At 41.3% G+C, this 21657-nt stretch overlaps 1 protein-coding gene across 6 annotated transcripts in view; it reads left to right on the top strand.

Annotated features, from left to right (window-relative positions):
* The window catches only part of SMURF1 (SMAD specific E3 ubiquitin protein ligase 1), a 108557-nt gene that overhangs the window by 17642 nt on the left and 69258 nt on the right, over nucleotides 1–21657 (top strand). The window contains exons 1-3 of one of the 6 annotated variants that reach the window (XM_060079547.1): nucleotides 4598–4682; nucleotides 5238–5342; nucleotides 5665–5847. The exons of 4 other annotated variants lie outside the window; for them this stretch is intronic. The gene's annotated coding sequence lies outside the window, so the exon portion shown is untranslated. Of the gene's footprint in view, nucleotides 1–4597; nucleotides 4683–5237; nucleotides 5343–5664; nucleotides 5848–21657 lie in introns of those variants that run through there. One more of the 6 variants, XM_060079548.1, reaches the window with a different exon arrangement.

Below are 21657 nucleotides of genomic sequence, written 5' to 3'. Positions count from 1 at the left end.
GGGGGCCGAAGCCATAAGCACCTCCAGCTCTACCATGGAGCACCCTGAACTGTGTGTGTATTATATGGGGGGGATCCTCCATCAGCCTGGGTCCCTGAATGATTATGTGGAGCAGAGGGTCCTCTTCTGCCCTGGCCTGAGCCCCAGACCCAGACTATGTTGGATAAAATAGTGATAGCAAGGAATAAACCTCTGTTTCTACATCATATCAGCCTCTCCTGATGGATGTAGCCTGATTCGTAACAGCTCTGAAATGCATAACACTTGAAGGAACCCAGTTCAGAGTATCTGATAATTTCTTAAAGAATAAAAGGGCTTCTAATTAAAGAATCATCTTTTTAAATAAATACCAAAGAAAAACATTTTACCCCAGTGTATTACTACAAAATGCAGCATATCTATCTATGTAGTATTTTTTTTGAGGAATGTATAACTATTGAAATATATGAAGAAGAAATATGCATTTTATTATTTTAATGAGGCTTGATTATTTAACATTGAAGTGCATAATTTTCACATTCGAATTTGATGTTGATTTTCTAGTCAGATTACTTCTAAAGGAAGATAAGCCTCAAGCCATCTATACTAGCTTTACTCATTGTTAAGCATGATGCTTAAGGATGAGAGAGGCATTGCAGAAATATAGTCATCTCTGCCAGGAACCTAACAGTACCTAGGGAAGTGAGACGTTCTCTAGAAACACTTAAGCTCAGTAAGAAAAGTGCCAGATTGAACAGGAAACTCCTTGTGGGCCAGAGAAGTGCAGCTGCTGGGGATGCCCAATTTGATGTGGCTCTGGAAAGATCTGGATGGGGAGAGGGACCGTGTGGTAATAGCACATGCAGAGACAGGTGGAATGGAGCAAGAGTGTGGCCTTTTTGAAGGTCAGACTGAAGTAAGAGATGCCAGACGGGTGGAGGGCGTGGAGGACTCAGGCTGCAGTGGTAACCTGGATGGGGGTGGGGTCTTCGTAGCAGTGGTCAGATGTCAGAGAGGTTTGATCAGGAAGTGAGTTGATAAATTCTAATTTCTGAGGCCTGCTGTGTATAAGGGACTCTTGTGTGCAGAGGGCAGCATGGGATCCAGTGAATGGACTAGGTGGTGGCTGAGAGCCTGGGCAAGGGAGGCCTGGGTTCCAGTCCTGGCTTTGCCACTTTTTTGCTGTGTAAAGTGCTGGGAAGGGTGCACAGGGTAAGTGCTTAGAGAACATTAGTTGTGATGCCAACTGCCGCCGCAGCTTAGGAAGGAACTTGTTAACAGTGAGAACTGCCCAATGAGGGAATAATTAGAGGGGCCTCATTCTTTTTTTTTTTTTTTTTGCGGTATGCAGGCCTCTCACTGCTGTGGCCTCTCCTGTTGCGGAGCACAGGCTCCAGACGCGCAGGCTCAGCGGCCATGGCTCACAGGCCCAGCCACAACGCGGCACGTGGGATCTTCCCGGACCGGGGCACGAACCCGTGTCCTCTACATCGGCAGGCGGACTCTCAACCACTGCGCCACCAGGGAAGCCCAGAGGGGCCTCATTCTTTGGAGGCCCCTTCACAAAGTACTTAGTGCTGAGTTACAGTGTTTATGCAAATGCTGGATCATAGTCTTTCTAGGGTGCTTGATGAGGGATCCTTCGTTGGGGCCAGGTTTAGGCTACATGGTCTTCAGAGTTTCTTTTAACCAATGTTTATTGAATGACTACTATGTGCTAGGTTGTCTGGCTAGTAGCATAGTGGACGTCCCAAAGGGTTAGAGGCCAGAGGAAGGAAATACATACTGTTTATGTAGTCTCTGCATTGTTCCAAAGCTGACATCAGATTCCCTACTTAGCCCTAGAAAAACCTTCCCAGCCAGAGGAGGTATGAAGGGACTGTGAAGGGAGTGGAGTGTTTTAAGTTCTAAACGGTGTTGGATTCCCTGGCGGTCCAGTGGTTAGGACTCGGCAGTGGGTGCTTTCACTGCCGGGGCTGGGGTTCAAACCCTGGTTCCCCCAAGGCACGCAGCGTGGCCAAAAAACCAAACAAACAAACAAAAATACACTAAATGAGGTTGGGCATCCTGATAAAATGCTGTGGGCATTCAGGTGTTCGTGTGGTGAGCTTTTAAAAAAATGTGTTTTTTATTTGGACACTGGGCCTCCTTCCATTTACAGTCAGGTACTGTTTAAAATCTTTTTGCAGGCAAAGGAGGTCAAATGTAAAGTGCACAGGAGGGAATTGCACCTTGGTCGGGGGCAGACCCCGTGGAAGGTCCTGTCCTGTTTCCCTTCCCTTAGCTCTGCCCTGGGTCACATAGGCTGGGGCTGGGCAACCTTTACTGCCAAAGTTTGGAATCTCCCCCAAAATATTCTAGAATGAGTGTCTGCCAAGCGCTGGCTTTAAAGCATCAGTGTCGGGATGTCCTTCTTTGGAATGCCCTTCTGTCCTGTGGCCTTTTTTATAGAAATGAGGTCAGGTAAGCAAACTGCATGCCGTAGAACTAAGGAGATCCCTGTGCGCAGAGTATGGCTTTTGGAGCACAGCTGACCTGGGTTTCAGTTCCAACTTTGCTACTCAGGAGCTGGGTGACCCTAGGGAATAATAATCAAGATATCTGTCCATTACTGTCTTTTTACTACTTGCCAGGTGGACACTATGCTAAGCAGTTTTCATGAGGTCTGTTTCCTCCTCTCAGTAAACTTACCAGGGAGGTACTGAGTCTTGTCCCCATTTTGGAGATGGTGGAGTGCAGAGAATTCAGCCAAGCCAGTCCGACTACATACCAGTGGCCTTGGGCAAATCACACCTTTCATCTTTTAGCTGCAGACAGTACCCACCTCCTAAGGTTGTTGCCAAGAGGAAATGAAGTAGCCAGGTGCCCAGTGTATGGTAGGGGCTACCTCACCTAAGGCTTCACTGAGGATCTAGTAACCGCACTAAAGTCTAATTGCTCCGTTACTTTGCATCTTACTTTACAAGTTGGTGTCAACGTTGTTTCTGAATCTGGTTCTTTTCCTTTTTGTCTCCAAATTAAGGCCTTCGTTAAACATCACTCCGTGAGGAACTCCCACCTTCCACTGACCTTCCTGGAAAGCGATCACTTCAGGGGTTGTTATATGGAGGGGGAGATGGCCCTGGCGTTATTGTGACACAGATGAGTAACAATATAAAAAGCAAAGAGTATATTTATTCTCCCCAAATTTCCACCACCTCTTACCAACCTAAGATTTCTTTTTTATTAGCCGTTTCCTCCTTGGCCTATACCCCTATTGATTATTTACTAAACATCAGCATCAACTGTGCCTTATTATTATTTATCACATATATATTACTGAAATGTTACTCTGTTATTACGATTCCACGGAAAAAATAAATTTCTGGTGACTTCCAGAAGCTTGCACATTCTTGGTTTAGGCTAACGCGGTGCTGTTTTTCTAATTGGTTTGGCCCCCAGGTCTCCCCACCACACTCTCTCTGTGAAAGAACTTGGCATTCTGTTCAGTGTCATGAAGCTGGTGTCGCTCTGAGATCGAGTGTTCTGTGGTTTCATGTAATCTGTCTGTGAACTCAGGAACCAAGTGTAGGAGAGAATTTGCCAGTACGGATAATTGTTGGGTCTTGGAGACATTTTGAACAGCACCCAAACACAACACCAGAGGTGGTCCAAAAGACACAAGAGAAATGATGTGAAATGCTGATTCTGTAAAAAAGATGTATGGTGAATGTCACTGTGACTGAGTCAGCCTTTTTAGTAGTGCAGGGACCAGGACATTAACATTTCAAAAACACTAAGAAAACGGGTCATTCTAGTTGTTTTCATTGTGTCCTAACAGTATCAAGCCCCTACTGAGGTGACACCGTAAAAGAAACATGCCCAGTGGCACAGAGAGTGGGGACTTCTTCCCCTCCCCTCCCTCCTTCCCACGGGGAGTAGGTACTTTTGTACCTAGGTATCATAGGTACTTTGGCAGCTCTTTTGAACAGTAATTTCCCCCTGAAGTTTGAGGAGCTTTCCTTGGGTGTGGTGCTTCCCTCCACCATTTGTATAGTTTCCAGCCTGCTATGATTTTATCTCTCAGCAATGTTCCAGGAGGTTTTAGTGAAAATATAAAACTGCCAAACCGCCTATCAAATGGAGTTTGAAAAGAGACCTCTTGGGAAAGGACAGACTGAGTATTCTAAGTGGTCTACGATCCAAAGCATTTCCTGGGTTGAGTGTTTATCAAGGCTGAGCTTTACTTCCAAACTAAGCTTGAGAAGAATCTGGGACTGCTTCCCAGCTGATTGGGGGCGGGGAGAAGAGGAGGATGCAAATCTGAAGGAACGAAGGAAATCTCACTCTCTGTTTGTCTCTTACACAGTTATCTGCCGAAATCTGTCTAGAGATATGGCTTGCAGAATAGAACCAGTTTTGGAGCATGAAGTAGGATGAGGCTGTTAGATGTTAATTTTAAAATTATATATAATATTTTAATTTTATTTTGGGAATGGAACATTGGAGAAGATTAGCTTTTAAATGGCTCAGCCTTACTCTTCAAGGTTAAAAAAATGCATAGAAAAGAGCATTTTCTCCCTGTTAATTGTCGTTAATCTCAAATCATACCAGTTTTGTTTTCTTTCTTTTTTTTTTTTGTTTTTGTTTATTGCTGTGTCTCTTATCATCAAGGTCTAAATTGACACATTTGGGAAGAGTAAGGTGTTGGGAAAGTAGTACTGGTAAGTAAGTAGATGTAAGTAGATGGTTTTTCCTTTCTGTCTGACTCAGTGTTAGAGAACTTGTTTTCAGACAATATGTTGATTTCAATACCTCGATGTCAGATTATACCATGACAGACATCCTGATATATAGAGTAGTTCCTTGCTCTCTTAGTAGAAATCTTATAAAGAAAACCTGTCTCCCTTGTTTCACTGTTTCTTTCCCTACAAAAGTTTTTGTAGTCACTACTCCTTTATCGAGAATTAAGATGTTGGTGGTACCAGAAGAAAACTTCTTTGGGCTGAATAGTTCCAGCTTCACTTCCCTCAATGATGACACATTTTTATGTATTTTAAAGTTGTTTAACCACCCCCACCCCCCCACCCCCACCCCCCGCTATGCTGCTGGGCATGTGGGTTCCCTAGCTGAAGAGGCTGGCATTCTTGGTGAAAGACTTCAATCTAAATTTAGCTTCTTTTCAGAGGTTTCATAGAATACTTCCTTAAATGAAGTCACAGACTACAAAAGCTGCTGCTACGTGGGGCTTCCAGGTTTGTTATTTTTTTCTGCTCTAGAAATAAAGAAGCAGGGCAGGAAGGACCAGCTCTCACTCCCCGCTGCTCCAGAAGGTTCTGCCGTTGTAGCCAGAATCACTAGCAGCCTCTGTAATGAACTTAAAGGTGAGAAGATTTGGTGGTAATCTGACAGAAATGGGAAACAGTCATGAGTCTGAGGGAGTATGGGTGAAACAAGCCCTTTGTTTGGGTTGTATTGTAGGTTGTAGGTGGTAGTAGACACCGATAGGACTTCTTTTTGTCTGACACCTGTCAATGTACCTGGAGACTCTTTAGCCATGAATTAAAGCAGTATATTTGCTTTGGGGGGTTAGGTGATACAACTGGAAGATCTTCAGAATCAAGAGAAAGAGTTGAAAATAGGCCTTTGGACTGTAATTGTAATCATGGGTGTTTTATACAATCTTTCTTTCTTCTGGAATTACAGAGAAGGTCTTTTCAGGAAGGTTCCTTTCAGTATGGAAAACTCCCTTACCTGTCAGTGCCTGAGGAGCCCAGGTTGAGATCTTAAGTGGGAGGAAAAAGGAGCCCAGGTTTCCTGCCCCGAGGGAGTCAGGGGTCCTAAGGACGGCTTGCTGTCACAGACTCAAACAGCCTTTCAACTTCTTATGTAAGCATCACGCTGTTTATATAATCTTCCATTTGGGAAATGTATAATTATACTCTAAAGAAGTATTCCGATATTTGTCATTGTTAGATAACCACTTGTAGAATCTCATTCCCAGTTGTTTTCCACCCCCAGCATGGATCAACAACCTTTTCATAAGCATATTTTCATTATATAAGCACCCCTTTATTTAAATTTGTATTCTTTTAAAAAGGTTAATTTGTTTTCTTGGGGGAAAGGTAATATATAATATGCACTTTTAAATTGTACAAGAGGGCTTATTTTGAAAAGGAAGGCCCTCCACACCTACCCTTGCCCTCAAATTCTCTTCCCCAGGAACAGTTCACCAGTAACAAGTGCTTGTGAATGTTTGCAAAGACATGTTAGGTAAAAATGCTTGTATGTATATTCTTCCTCTACCCTGCCCCCACCCACCTTTTTCAAAGGGAGACCATATTGTTCACAGTCTTGCTTTTTTCACTAAATACCGCATCTTGGAGAGCTTCCCATATCAGTATAGAGAGAGTTGCCTCATTCTTTTTTTTTTAATTGAAGTAAAATTCACTGTGTATGATTCAGTGGCTTTTAGTACATTATCAGTGTTGTACAACCATCACCCCAAAAAGAAACCCAGTACCCATTAAGCAGTCGTTCTCCATTCCCCCAACCCTAGCCCTGACAACAACTAATCTGCTTTTTGGCTAAGACTTTGCCTATTCTGGGCATTTTATGGAATCATACAATATGTGGCCTTTTGTGTCTGGCTTCTTTCACTTGGCATAATGTTTTTCGGGTTTATTCATGTTGTAGTGTATGTCAATACTTCATTTTTATGGCAGAATAATATTTCATTGTATGGATGTAGTACATTTTGTTTATCTATTCATTAGTTGATGAACATTTGGATTGTTTCCGTTTTTTGGCTATTATGAATAATGCTTCTGTGAACATTCGTGTCCAAGTTTCTGTGTGACCACGTGTTTCAGTGCTTTTCGGTATTTACTTAGGAGTAGAAATGCTGGGTCATATGCAATTCTATGTTTAAATTTTAAGGAACTGGTAAACTGTTTTCCACAGTGACTGCATAATTTTACCATCCCACCAGCGGTGTGTGAGCGTTCCAATTTCTCCATATCCTAGCCAACATATGAATTTTAGGATGAGCTTGTCCATTTCTGTAAAAAAAAGGCAGTTGAGGTTTTGATAGGAATGCCTTTGAATCTGTAGATCCATTTTGGGGATTGTTGCCGTCTTAACATTATTAAATATTACAGTCCATAAACATGGGATTTTTTCTATTTATTTAGGTCTCTTAAAAATTTTTATAACAATGTATTGTAGTTTTCAGTGTATAGGTCTTGCACTTCTTTGGTTAAATTTATTGCTAACTATTCTTTCTAATGCTAATGTAAATGGAATTGTCTTCTTTATTTTTGGATGTCCTTTGCTGGTATATAGAAGTACAACTGATATTAGAATGCTGATCTTATATTCTGCAATTTTGCAGAGCTCATTTATTAGATCTAATAGTTTTTATGTGGATTCTTTAGAGTTTTTTGTATATAAGGTTATGCCATTTCTAAAGAGAGAGTTTTACTTCTTCCTTTCCAATCCGTTGCCCTTTATCTGGCAAGAGCAGCCATTCCAGTCTTATTCCTGTTATTAGGGGGAAACCATTCATTCTTTGACCACTAAGTATGATGTTAGCTGTGGGTTTTTCATAGATGCCCTTTATCTAGTTGAGCAAGTTCCCTTCTGTTCCTAGTTTATTGAGTATTTTTGTTTGTTTGTTTTATCATGAAAGGGTATTGGAATTTGTCGAATGCTTTTTTTCTGCATCAATTCAGATGATGTTGCTTTTTTCATTTTATTCTTTTAATATATTACATGGATTTATTTTTTAAAATTTATTTTACTTATTTATTTATTGGCTGTGTCAGGTCTTCGTTGCTGCGCGCAGGCTCCGTCGCGGTGTGCAGGCTTCTCATTGCGGTGGCTTCTCGTTTTGCGGAGCATGGGCTCTAGGTGCGTGGGCTTCAGTAGTTGTGGCTCTTGGGCTCTAGAGCACAGGCTCAGTAGCTGTGGTGCACGGGCTTAGGTGCTCCGCAGCACGTGGGATCCTCCCGGACCAGGGCTCAAACCCATGTCCCCTGCATTGGCAGGCGGATTCTTAACCACTGCGCCACCAGGGAAGTCCTGGATTGATTTTTGATTGTTGAACCATCTTTGCATTTCTGTGATAAAACTCACTTGGATATGGCTATAATCCCTTTAATACACTGCTGTATTTAATTTGCTCGAATTTCATTGAGGATTATTTGCAGCTATATTCACAAGGGATATTAGTCTGTGATGTCTTTGTCTGACTTTGGTATCAGGGTGATACTGGCCTCACGGAATGAATAAATACCATAAATTCTTCTATTTTTGGAAGAATTTATAAAGGTTGCTGTTAATTTTTCTTTAAATGTTTGGTAGAGTTTACCAGTGAAGCCATCAGGTCAGGTCCTGGGGCTTTCCTTTTTTGGAAGTTTTTTGATTACTGAATCAATCTCTTGACTAGTTATAGGTCTATTCAGACTTACTGTTTCTTCTTGGGCAGTTGTTGTTGTTGTTGTTGTTGTTTTTTGCGGTACGCAGGCCTCTCATTGTTGTGGCCTCTCCCGTTGAGAACAGGCCCCTGGACGCGCAGGCTCAGTGGCCATGGCTCACAGGCCCAGCCGCTCCACGGCATGTGGGATCCTCCCGGACCGGGGCACGAACCCGTGTCCCCTGCATCGGCAGGTGGACTCTCAACCACTGCGCCACCAGGGAAGCCCCTTGGGCAGTTTTGATGGTTTATGTGTTTTTAAGGATTTGTTCATTTCCTTAGGTTGTCTAATTTGTTGGCATACAATTGTTCATACTATTCTCTTATAATCCTTTTTATTTCTGTAAGATTGGTAGGAATGACCCCAGTTTCATTCCTCATTTTAGTGATTTGAGTCATCTTTCTTTTTTCCATGGTCAGTCTAGATAAAGGTTTGTTGCTTTTGTTGATCTTTTCAAAGAACAAACTTTTGGTTTTGTTGATTCTCTCTACTGTTTTTTTTTTTTTTTTTTTTTTTTGCGGTACGCGGGCCTCTCACTGTTGTGGCCTCTCCCGTTGCGGAGCACAGGCTCCGGACGCGCAGGCTCAGCGGCCATGGCTCACAGGCCCAGCCACTCTGCGGCATGTGGGATCTTCCCAGACCAGGGCACGAACCCGTGTCTCCTGCATCGGCAGGCGGACTCTCAACCACTGCGCCACCAGGGAAGCCCCCTCTCTACTGTTTTATACTCTATTTTGCTTATCTCTGCTCTAATCTTTATTATTTCCTTCTGCCTGCTTTGGGTTTAATTTGCTCTTTTTCTACTTCCTTTAGATGGAAGATTAGGTTATTAATTTGAGATCCTCCTTTTTCAATGTAGGCATTAAAACTATAAGTTTCCCTCTGCAGTGCTTTTGCTGCATCTCATACATTTTGATGTGTTGTATTTTCATTCATCTCAAAGTATTTTCTAATTTACCTTGTGATTTTTTTCTTGACACACTTTTTTTTAAGTGTGTTGTTTAATTTCAACATATTTGTGAATTCCAGATTTCCTTCCTTTATTGATTTCCAGTTTCATTCCACTGTGGTTGTAGAAGATACTTGGAATTATTTCAGTCTTTTAAAATTTATTGAGATTTGTTTTGTGGCCTAATATATGGACTATCCTGGAGAATGCTCCACATGCACTTGAGAAGAATGCATTTTCTGCCATTCTTGGATGGAATATTCTATATGTGTCTGTTAGGTCTAGTTGGTTTACAGTGTTAAGTCTTCTGTTTTCTTGTTGACCTTCTGTGTAGTTGTTCTGTCCATTACTGAAAGTGGGGTATTGATGCCTCCAACTATTATTGTAGAGCTTTCTATTTCTCTCTTCGGCTCTGTCAGTTTTTCCTTCATATATTTGGGGCTCCACTGTTAGGTGCATATATATTTATAATTGTTACATCTTGATGAATTGACTCTTTTATCACTATATAAGGTCTTTCTTTGTCCCTTGTAACAATTTTTTCTCTTAATGTCTGTATTGTCTGATACTAACATAGCTGATACTCCAGCTGTCTTTGGTTACTGTTAGCATGGAATATCTTTTTCTGTCCTTTCAACTTATTCATGTATTTGGATCTAAAATTATTCTCTTTTATGGGAATTCCCTGGTGGTCCAGTGGTTGGGACTCGGTGCTTTCACTGCCCTGGGTTCAATCCCTGGTTGGGGAACTAAGATCCCAAAAGCCACGTGGGGCAGCAAAAAAGAAAAAAGAGAAGAAAAAAAAAGAAAAAAGTGTCTCTTGTGGACAACATATAGTTGGATCATGTTTTGGTGACCACTCTGTTCATCTTTGCCTTTTAATTGAAGATTTTTTAAATTAATTGATTTATTTATTTTTGGCTGTTTTGGTTCTTTGTTGCTGTGTGTGGCTTTCTCTAGTTGCGGCGAGCGGGGGCTACTCTTTGTTGCGGTACGTGGGCTTCTCATTGCGGTGGCTTCTCTTGTTGCAGATCATGGGCTCTAGGCATGTGGGCTTCAGTAGTTGTGGCACATGGGCTCAGTAGTTGTGGCACATGGGCTTAGTTGCTCCACGGCATGTGGGATCTTCCCAGACCAGGGCTCGAACCCGTGTCCCCTGCATGGAGATTCTTAACAACTGAGCCACCAGGGAAGCCCCTGAAGAGTTTAACACATTTACATTTATCTACTTGCTGATAAAGAAAGCTTTCTACCATTTTGATATTTGTTTTCTGTATGCCTTATGTAGTTTTTTGGTTTGTGTTAAATCAGTTGGATCTCTCTGATGGACATGTAGGGCGTCTCTAGTCTTATGCTTTTACACATGATTCTGCACTGAATGTCCTTGAATATGTGTCATCTTACACATCTTGCAGGCATATCTGTGGGTAAATGTCTACAACTGGAAATCCAGTTGCTGTTGGAGTGATGCTGACAGAAATAGGAAAACAGGAAGGAAGCGCTTTTTTCTTCCTTTCATCTTTTAGCCTCTCTCTAGGATTTCCCTTTGGCAGAAATGAACAGGGAGCCAGCCATCATGGGGTCCTGGAAATGTAGATTATAGAGCTCCAGCCCCAGCTTCACAGAGTAGAGTATAGCAAAATGGGCTTAGAGAGGATAGAAGATGCGTAAACAATTGCACATAAGAAATCATCCTGTTCCCTTAACATCTTATTTCCAAATGTACAGACTGATTTCTAACTTCTTAAAATTCAATTAATTTTTTGATATCATGTTAGGATAAATCAATCTCATAAATTACAGATCACATCACAGATTTGTTAATCTTGTTATTCTGAATCCTATCCCTTGTTCTTCCTAACCTTCTCTCTTGATTCAAGGTGTGAATATTACTTTAGACTCGCAGTTTTGTCTTTTGTGACTGAATTGAAAAAATGACTCTGGAAAGAGTTATGCATCTAATGCTACTGTGCCCCTTTTCAAATCAGGGATGAGCAAGAATGCTGTCAGTTCCTGCATTAGTTTATTGGCCGAGCAATATATTTCAAGTCTCAGCCATATTTTACTTTCCTTTTCCCCCTGTTCCTATTTTTCTGCCATTATCAAATACAGGCATACCTCGGAGACATTGTGGGTTTGGTTCTAGACCACTGCAATAAAAGAGAACATTGAATAAAGCAAGTCACATGAACTTTTTGGTTTCCCAGTGCATATAAAAGTTACGTTTATACTGTACTGTAGTCTATTAACTGTGCAATAGCATTATGTCTAAATAAACAATGTCATACCTTAATTAAAAATACTTTATTGCTAAAAAATGTTAACCATCATCTGAGCCTTCAGTGAGTCATAGTAACATCAAAGATCACTGATTACAGATCACCATAACATATATGATAATAATGAAAAAGTTTGAAATATTGTGAGAATTACCAAAATGTGACACAGAGACACAAAGTGAGCAAATGCTGTAGGAAAAATGGCACTGATAGACTTGCTTGACACAGGGCTGCCATAAACCTTCAATCTGTAAAAACATGCAGAATCTGTGAAGTGCCATAAAGCAAAGCACAATAAAACAAGATATGTCTGTAGCTTGCCTAAGAGGAGGTGACTTACTGTATGTTTTGGCATCTAGAGAACAGCAGAAATAATCTCTTAGACCTGGAAAAAAAGTTTTATCTGGTGGGAGTATTCTAGAGTAACCATGCTTTCTGCTTCTGCCTGGAACAATTCTGTTTAACCTTTTGTTTAAACCTATTGACCTGGCATAGTTAATAATAGTACCTTTTCTTTTTCTAAAAAGGGCTCCCATTTGGTTGATATGGTCACTTGGTATAAAACTTACCTGACTGGTGATCAAGCCAATTTCTCTGGTATTGTTCTATTCTTAGAAATTCTGAAACTTAACTCCTCAGATGTTTAGCTACGTCATAGATCACCATGCGAAGAAGTCATACAGAGAGAGGCTCAAGTCTGGGGTCGGGATTAACATAGGGCCTGAGGCTAAAGGTATATGTAGATACATAGGCATAACATATACAAGATCTTCAACATATGTGCTTTGGCAGGATGTACACCCGTACATCCAAATACATGCACATCTCTATAAAGAGATTTTCCTGTCTTCAGTGTATTAGTCCTTTAAAAATTGAAAGTCTTGAGTGCAGGGGCATATCAGGGAGTACCTGGTATGGGCCAGTTGTGAAGACTCCACGCAGCAACAGTGGCCACTGTTGTTTAGGTTGTGAGCAGGGTGTGAGTTCCATTATGGTTTGACTAGGTCTGCTCTCCTGGTGCCTTTCACATATTTTCAAGGGATTTTCTTAAACTTTTCAGTGAGTTTGGAGATGTCTGTTATGAATGATTTTTTAAAAATTAATTTATTCAGGGCCTCCCTGGTGGCGCAAGTGGTTGAGAGTCTGCCTGCCGATGCAGGGGATGCGGGTTCGTGCCCCGGTCTGGGAGGATCCCGTGTGCCGCGGAGCGGCTGGGCCCGTGAGCCATGGCCGCTGAGCCTGCGCATCCGGAGCCTGTGCTCCGCAACGGGAGAGGCCACAACAGTGAGAGGCCCACATACCGCAAAAAGAAAAAAAAAAAAAAAATTAATTTATTCATTTTTGGCTGCGTAGGGTCTTCGTTGCTGTGCGTGGGCTTCCTCTAGTTGCGGCGAGCGGGGGCTCCTCTTCGTTGCGGTGCGCGGGCTTCTCACTGCGGTGGCTTCTCTTGTAGCGGAGCATGCGCTCTAGGCGCATGGGCTTCAGTAGTTGTGGCGCTTGGGCTTCAGTAGTTGTGGCTCGCAGGCTGTAGAGCTCAGGCTCAGTAGCTGTGGCGCACGGGCTTAGTTGCTCTGCGGCATGTGGGATCCTCCTGGACCAGGGCTCGAACCCGTGTCCCCTGCATGGGCAGGCAGATTCTTAAGCACTGTGCCACAAGGGAAGTCCCCTGAATTAGTTTTTTAAAAGAGAGGAATGACTTTCATTTTTTTAATTGAAGCATGGTTAATTTACAATGTTGTGTTAGTTTCAAGTGTACAGCAAAGTGATTCATATATATATATGTGTGTATGTATGTATGTATGTGTGTGTGTGTGTGTATATTCTTTTTCAGATTCTTTTCCATTATAGGTTATTACAGGATATAGAGTATAATTCCCTGTGCTATATGGTAGGTCCTTGTTTCCTTGTTATTTACTATTTTATATATAGTAGTGTGTATATGTTAATCCCCAACTCCTAATTTACCTCCCCACCAAAGAAAAATGACTTTTTTTTTTTTTGCTGTATGTGGGCCTCTCACTGCCGTGGCCTCTCCCGTTGCGGAGCACAGGCTCTGGACGCGCAGGCTCAGCGGCTATGGCTCACGGGCCCAGCCGCTCCGCGGCATGTGGGATCCTCCCGGACCGGGGCACGAACCCGTGTCCCCTGCATCGGCAGGCGGACTCCCAGTCACTGCGCCACCCGGGAAGCCCAAAAAAATGACTTTTGAACGTGTTCTCATATAGGCAAATTAGGTTAACAACCTCATTCTTCATCCTTTTCACAGTTTGGGCATATTTGTCACGTATTTTCTGGGTCAGCTATGGATAAATGCAGATGAGCTTGCTGTTGAGGTGAATAATAAAATGTCTCACTCATTTTGGTGTAGTTTCTCATACTCAAGAGAGCAAGTGAGATTTTGTTAAGGGTACTCTTTTCTCTGGGAAGGCCATTTGATGCCACTTTGGAATTGGCTTTGGGAAGGCTGGGACCAGCTTAACATTGCTTCCTTCCTATAACTGCCCTGTATTGCACAGGGCAGCCCTGCAACCAGGACAGAATGATCCTTTCCAACCGGGGCTGTTGGAGGCAGTTATCCACCTTCCTCTGTGTCTGAGAACAGTTGTTTTCCTGTTGTTGTGTTCGGTGCGAGGGATTTCCAGGAACTTCTTATGAGTCTGGATCATGAGGAATCAACCAAGCCCAATCAGGAAGATCACAATGTAGGTTTCATATTTTTTAAAGTGAGGCTTTAGTTTCCAGGAAAGAGTGCATGCTTTGAGATGCTCCACCAAGGGTTCCTCGTGGCAGGGGAGTTAATGGGTTACCCAGTGAGGGTGGGGAGAGCCCTTTCTGTGTTTGATGTGCAGGTGGTGTGGGTAGTGGGTTGTCTTTGTTAAATCCTGTTCCTTTTGGTGACACAGGACTGCACCTTTACCATAAACTGATCACAGAATCTAGGTAGATTATTTCCATGTGGTTAATAACTATGACTACATTTGGATTTCTCCCTACCATTTCCCACAATTACTTATCCAATCTGGGAAAAATACAAAGGGAATAATATGTCATCTTCACTGCAGTGATGAGCAGGTAACAAAAAACATGCAAAGAGCTTCTTAGCTTTGATTTAATCCACAAATCACTTGAGGTAAACCATCTGAAGGAAGAAAAGAGATCTCAGAAGGCAATGGATTCCTCACTCGGGGGCTGGCCACCAGTCTGCTTTGCCTAAAGTTAAGACCTTCTGTTGGCTGGCTCTAGCGGCAGCCAGAGTATAGGCTTTTTCCTTATGGTTCGTGTGACCTTGTGTTCCCAATATTTACCAAATATTTGGAATAGTTTTCCAAAAAGTTTCCTCCTTCATTTCCCATGGTGTGCATGTTCAGACCATAAAAGGACCTAATGAGATAAAATTTCACAAATGAGAGTGTCTCTTAATGATAGGTTTTTAGATTTAGATTTACAGGGGCTTAGAGTAGTTTAACGATAGGCTAAGTTTTTCTAAGTCTTTGATAGTTTCCATTTGCTTCCTTAGATAATCCGTCTTGACAAAGTCTTCACAACCTTGTTTTATTTCCTTATTTCAGTAGTCATGAATCAAGCATCTACTTCTTGCAATAACTTTTTTCTATACAGTGTAGGATACCAAATAATAGAAGGGAGTTGATCAGATGTAGTCCCTGCTTTCTAGACTCTTACATTGGGAGGGGAGGGAAGGGGAGGAAAACTAGCAGATTGTAATACTTGTTCCACTGGAGGTAAACAGAATCACAAGTACATAGGGGGCCAGCAAATTCATTCCATCTGGATGGGCTTGAGGAAGCTTTGTGGAGGATGTGGCATTCAAACTTGGCATTGCATTACTGGATGGAAATAGGTAGAAGGGTGAGGGGGTGGGAGGGCATTTAAAGTAATGGAAATAGCTTGAGTGAAGGCTTAGAAGTGGAACAGTACTTGGCATTTGTTTCTGGGGAGGGGGATGATGAGTTCTGTGTGTGGGATCCTAGTCTTGGCCAGAGAAGCTACAGTAGAAGATGGGGTATTTATTGGAGTCCATATGTGTGGTAAGTATCCTCTTGCTGTTTAAGTACCAATGATGACACATAATAATAAAAATGTAATATTTGAGCAGAACTCAAACATCTGTCATTATAAGACAGAAATCAAGAAGCAGTAAATATGGTGGTTAAGGACACAAGATTTTATATATATTTATTTATTTATGGCTGCATTGGGTCTCCATTGCTGCACACGGGCTTTCTCTAGTTGCAGCAAGTGGGGGCTACTGCTCGTTGTGGTGCGAGGGCTTCTCATTGCGGTGGCTTCTCTCGTTGCGGAGCACGGGCTTTAGGCGCGCGGGCTCAGTAGTTGTGGCTCGCAGGCCCTAGAGCGCAGGCTCAGTAGTGGTGGCGCACAGGCTTACTTGCTCCGTGGCATGTGGGATCTTCCCAGACCAGGGCTCGAACCCGTGTCCCCTGCATTGGCAGGCGGATTCTTAACCACTGCGCCACCAGAGAAGTCCCAAGGACACAAGATTTTTTTTTTTTTTTTTTTACAAATTTAATCAGTTATACATATACATATGTTTCCATATCCACTCCCTTTTGCGTCTCCCTCCCACCCTCCCTATCCCACCCCTCCAGGCGGTCACAAAGCACCGAGCTGATCTCCCTGTGCTATGCGGCTGCTTCCCACTAGCTATCTACCTTACGTTTGGTAGTGTATATATGTCCATGCCGCTCTTTCACTTTGTCACAGCTTACCCTTCCCCCTCCCCATATCCTCAAGTCCATGCTCTAGTAGGTCTGTGTCTTTATTCCTGTCTTACCCCTATGTTCTTGATGACATTTTTTTCTTAAATTCCATATATATGTGTCAGCATACAGTATTTGTCTTTCTCTTTCTGACTTACTTCACTCTGTATGACAGACTCTAGGTCCATCCACCTCATTACAAATAGCTCAATTTCATTTCTTTTTATGGCTGAGTAATATTCCATTGTATATATGTGCCACATCTTCTTTACCCATTCATCCGATGATGGACACTTAGGTTGTTTCCATCTCCGGGCTATTGTAAATAGGGCTGCTATGAACATTTTGGTACATGTCTCTTTTTGAATTATGGTTTTCTCAGGGTATATGCCCAGTAGTGGGATTGCTGGGTCATATGGTAGTTCTATTTGTAGTTTTTTAAGGAACCTCCATACCGTTCTCCATAGTGGCTGTACCAATTCACATTCCCACCAGCAGTGCAAGAGTGTTCCCTTTTTTCCACACCCTCTCCAGCATTTATTGTTTCTAGATTTTTTGATGATGGCCATTCTGACTGGTGTGAGATGATATCTCATTGTAGTTTTGATTTGCATTTCTCTAATGAGTAAAGATGTTGAGCATCCTTTCATGTGTTTGTTGGCTGTCTGTATATCTTCTGTGGAGAAATGTCTGTTTAGGTCTTCTGCCCATTTTTGGATTGGGTTGTTTGTTTTTTTGCTATTGAGCTGCATGAGCTGCTTATAAATTTTGGAGATTAATCCTTTGTCAGTTGCTTCATTTGCAAATATTTTCTCCCATTCTGAGGGTTGTCTTTTCGTCTTGTTTATGGTTTCCTTTGCTGTGCAAAAGCTTTGAAGTTTCATTAGGTCCCATGTGTTTATTTTCGTCTTTATTTCCATTTCCCTAGGAGGTGGGTCAAAAAGGATCTTGCTGTGATTTATGTCATAGAGTGTTCTGCCTATGTTTTCCTCTAGGAGTTTGATAGTGTCTGGCCTTACATTTAGGTCTTTAATCCATTTTGAGCTTATTTTTGTGTATGGTGTTAGGGAGTGATCTAATCTCATACTTTTACATGTCCCTATCCAGTTTTCCCAGCACCACTTATTGAAGAGACTGTCCTTTCTCCACTGTACATTCCTGCCTCCTTTATCAAAGATAAGGTGACCATATGTCCATGGGTTTATCTCTGGGCTTTCTATCCTGTTCCATTGATCTATATTTCTGTTTTTGTGCCAGTACCATACTGTCTTGATGACTGTAGCTTTGTAGTATAGTCTGAAGTCAGGGAGCCTGATTCCTCCAGCTCCATTTTTCGTTCTCAAGATTGCTTTGGCTATTCGGGGTCTTTTGTGTTTCCATACAAATTGTGAAATTTTTTGTTGTAGTTCTGTGAAAAATGCCATTGGTAGTTTGATAGGGATTGCATTGAATCTGTAGATTGCTTTGGGTAGTAGAGTCATTTTCACAATGTTGATTCTTCCAATCCAAGAACATGGTACATCTCTCCATCTATTTGTATCATCTTTAATTTCTTTCATCAGTGTCTTATAATTTTCTGCATACAGGTCTTTTGTCTCCTTAGGTAGGTTTATTCCTAGATATTTTATTCTTTTTGTTGCAATGGTAAATGGGAGTGTTTCCTTGATTTCACTTTCAGATTTTTCATCATTAGTATATAGGAATGCCAGAGATTTCTGTGCATTAATTTTGTATCCTGCAACTTTACCAAATTCATTGATTAGCTCTAGTAGTTTTCTGGTAGCATCTTTAGGATTCTCTATGTATAGTATCATGTCATCTGCAAACAGTGACAGCTTTACTTCTTCTTTTCCCATTTGGATTCCTTTTATTTCCTTTACTTCTCTGATTGCTGTGGCTAAAACTTCCAAAACTAGGTTGAATAAGAGTGGTGAGAGTGGGCAACCTTGTCTTGTTCCTGATCTTAGTGGAAATGGTTTCAGTTTTTCACCATTGAGGACGATGCTGGCTGTGGGTTTGTCATATATGGCCTTTATCATGTTGAGGAAAGTTCCCTCTATGCCTACTTTCTGCAGGGTTTTTATCATAAATGGGTGTTGAATTTTGTCAAAAGCCTTCTCTGCATCTATTGAGATGATCATATGGTTTTTCTCCTTCAGTTTGTTAATATGGTGTATCACATTGATTGATTTGCGTATATTGAAGAATCCTTGCATTCCTGGAATAAACCCCACTTGATCATGGTGTATGATCCTTTTAATGTGCTGTTGGATTCTGTTTGCTAGTATTTTGTTGAGGATTTTTGCATCTATGTTCATCAGTGATATTGGCCTGTAGTTTTCTTTCTTTGTGACATCCTTGTCTGGTTTTGGTATCAAGGTGATGGTGGCCTCGTAGAATGAGTTTGGGAGTGTTCCTCCCTCTGCTATATTTTGGAAGAGTTTGAGAAGGATAGGTGTTAGCTCTTCTCTAAATGCTTGATAGAATTCGCCTGTGAAGCCATCTGGTCCTGGGCTTTTGTTTGTCGGAAGATTTTTAATCACAGTTTCAATTTCAGTGCTTGTGATTGGTCTGTTCATATTTTCTATTTCTTCCTGATTCAGTCTTGGCAGGTTGTGCATTTCTAAGAATTTGTCCATTTCTTCCAGGTTGTCCATTTTATTGGCATAGAGTTGCTTATAGTAATCTCTCATGATCTTTTGTATTTCTGCAGTGTCAGTTGTTACTTCTCCTTTTTCATTTCTAATTCTATTGATTTGAGTCTTCTCTCTTTTTTCTTGATGAGTCTGGCTAATGGTTTATCAATTTTGTTTATCTTCTCAAAGAACCAGCTTTTAGTTTTATTGATCTTTGCTATCGTTTCCTTCATTTCTTTTTCATTTATTTCTGATCTGATTTTTATGATTTCTTTCCTTCTGCTAACTTTGGGATGTTTTTGTTCTTCTTTCTCTAATTGCTTTAGGTGCAAAGTTAGGTTGTTTATTCGAGATATTTCCTGTTTCTTAAGGTGGGATTGTATTGCGATAAACTTCCCTCTTAGAACTGCTTTTGCTGCATCCCATAGGTTTTGGGTCGTCGTGTCTCCATTGTCATTTGTTTCTAGGTATTTTTTAATTTCCTCTTTGATTTCTTCAGTGATCACTTCGTTATTAAGTAGTGTATTGTTTAGCCTCCATGTGTTTGTATGTTTTACAGCTCTTTTCCTGTAATTGATATCTAGTCTCATAGCATTGTGGTCGGAAAAGATACTTGATACAATTTCAATTTTCTTAAATTTATCAAGGCTTGATTTGTGACCCAAGATATGATCTATCCTGGAGAATGTTCCATGAGCACTTGAGAAAAATGTGTATTCTGTTGTTTTTGGATGGAATGTCCTATAAATATCAATTAAGTCCATCTTGTTTAATGTATCATTTAAAGCTTGTGTTTCCTTATTTATTTTCATTTTGGATGACCTGTCCATTGGTGAAAGTGGGGTGTTAAAGTCCCCTACTATGATTGTGTTACTGTCGATTTCTCCTTTTATGGCTGTTAATATTTCCCTTATGTATTGAGGTGCTCCTATGTTTGGTGCATAAATATTTACAATTGTTATATCTTCTTCTTGGATTGATCCCTTGATCATTATGTAGTGTCCTTCTTTGTCTCTTCTAGTAGTCTTTATTTTAAAGTCTATTTTGTCTGATATGAGAATTGCTACTCCAGCTTTCTTTTGGTTTCCATTTGCATGGAATATCTTTTTCCATCCCCTTACTTTCAATCTGTATGTGTCTCTAGGTCTGAAGTGGGTCTCTTGTAGACAGCATATATATGGGTCTTGTTTTTGTATCCATTCAGCCAGTCTGTGTCTTTTGGTGGGAGCATTTAGTCCATTTACATTTAAGGTAATTATTGATATGTATGTTCCTATTCCCATTTTCTTAATTGTTTTGGGTTCGTTATTGTAGTTCTTTTCCTTCTGTTGTGTTTCTTGCCTAGAGAAGTTCCTTTAGCATTTGTTGTAAAGCTGGTTTGGTGGTGCTGAACTCTCTCAGCTTTTGCTTGTCTGTAAAGGTTTTAATTTCTCCATCAAATCTGAATGAGATCCTTGCTGGGTAGAGTAATCTTGGTTGCAGATTTTTCTCCTTCATCACTTTAAGTATGTCCTGCCACTCCCTTCTGGCTTGTAGAGTTTCTGCTGAGAGATCAGCTGTTATCCTGATGGGGATTCCCTTGTGTGTTATTTGTTGTTTTTGCCTTGCTGCTTTTAATATGATTTCTTTGTGTTTAATTTTTGACAGTTTGATTAATATGTGTCTTGGTGTATTTCTCCTTGGATTTATTCTGTATGGGACTCTCTGTGCCTCCTGGACTTGATTAACTATTTCCTTTCCCATATTAGGGAAGTTTTCAACTATAATCTCTTCAAATATTTTCTCAGTCCCTTTCTTTTTCTCTTCTTCTTCTGGAACCCCTATAATTCGAATGTTGGTGCGTTTAATGTTGTCCCAGAGGTCTCTGAGACTGTCCTCTGTTCTTTTCATTCTTTTTTCTTTATTTTGCTGTGCAGCAGTTATTTCCACTATTTTATCTTCCACCTCACTTATCCGTTCTTCTGCCTCAGTTATTCTGCTATTGATCCCATCTAGAGTATTTTTTATTTCATTTATTGTGTTTTTAATCGATGCTTGATTCGTCTTTAGTTCTTCTAGGTCCTTGTTAACTGTTTCTTGCATTTTGTCTATTCTATTTCCAAGATTTTGGATCATCTTTACCATCATTATTCTGAATTCTTTTTCAGATAGACTGCCTATTACCTCTTCATTTGTTAGGTCTGGTGGGTTTTTATCTTGCTCCTTCTCCTGCTGTGTGTTTTTCTGTCTTCTCATTTTGCTTATGTTACTGTGTTTGGGGTCTCCTTTTTGCAGGCTGCAGGTTCGTAGTTCCCGTTGTTTTTGGTGTCTGTCCCCAGTGGCTAAGGTTGGTTTAGTGGGTTGTGTAGGCTTCTTGGTGGAGGGGACTACTGCCTGTGTTCTGGTGGATGAGGCTGGATCTTGTCTTTCTGGTGGGCAGGTCCACGTCTGGTGGTGTGTTTTGTGGTGTTTGCGGACTTTTTATGATTTGAGGCAGCCTCTCTGCTAATGGGTGGCGTTGTGTTCCTGTCTTGCTAGTTGTTTGGCATAGGGTGTCCAGCACTGTAGCTTGCTGGTCGTTGAGTGAAGCTGGGTGCTGGTGTTGAGATGGAGATCTCTGGAAGATTTTCGCCGTTTGATATT

Source organism: Mesoplodon densirostris, chromosome 16 (genome assembly GCF_025265405.1).
Source record: "Mesoplodon densirostris isolate mMesDen1 chromosome 16, mMesDen1 primary haplotype, whole genome shotgun sequence".
Classification (NCBI taxonomy): Eukaryota; Metazoa; Chordata; class Mammalia; order Artiodactyla; family Ziphiidae; genus Mesoplodon; species Mesoplodon densirostris.
This window is presented reverse-complemented; position numbering and strand designations above follow the sequence as displayed.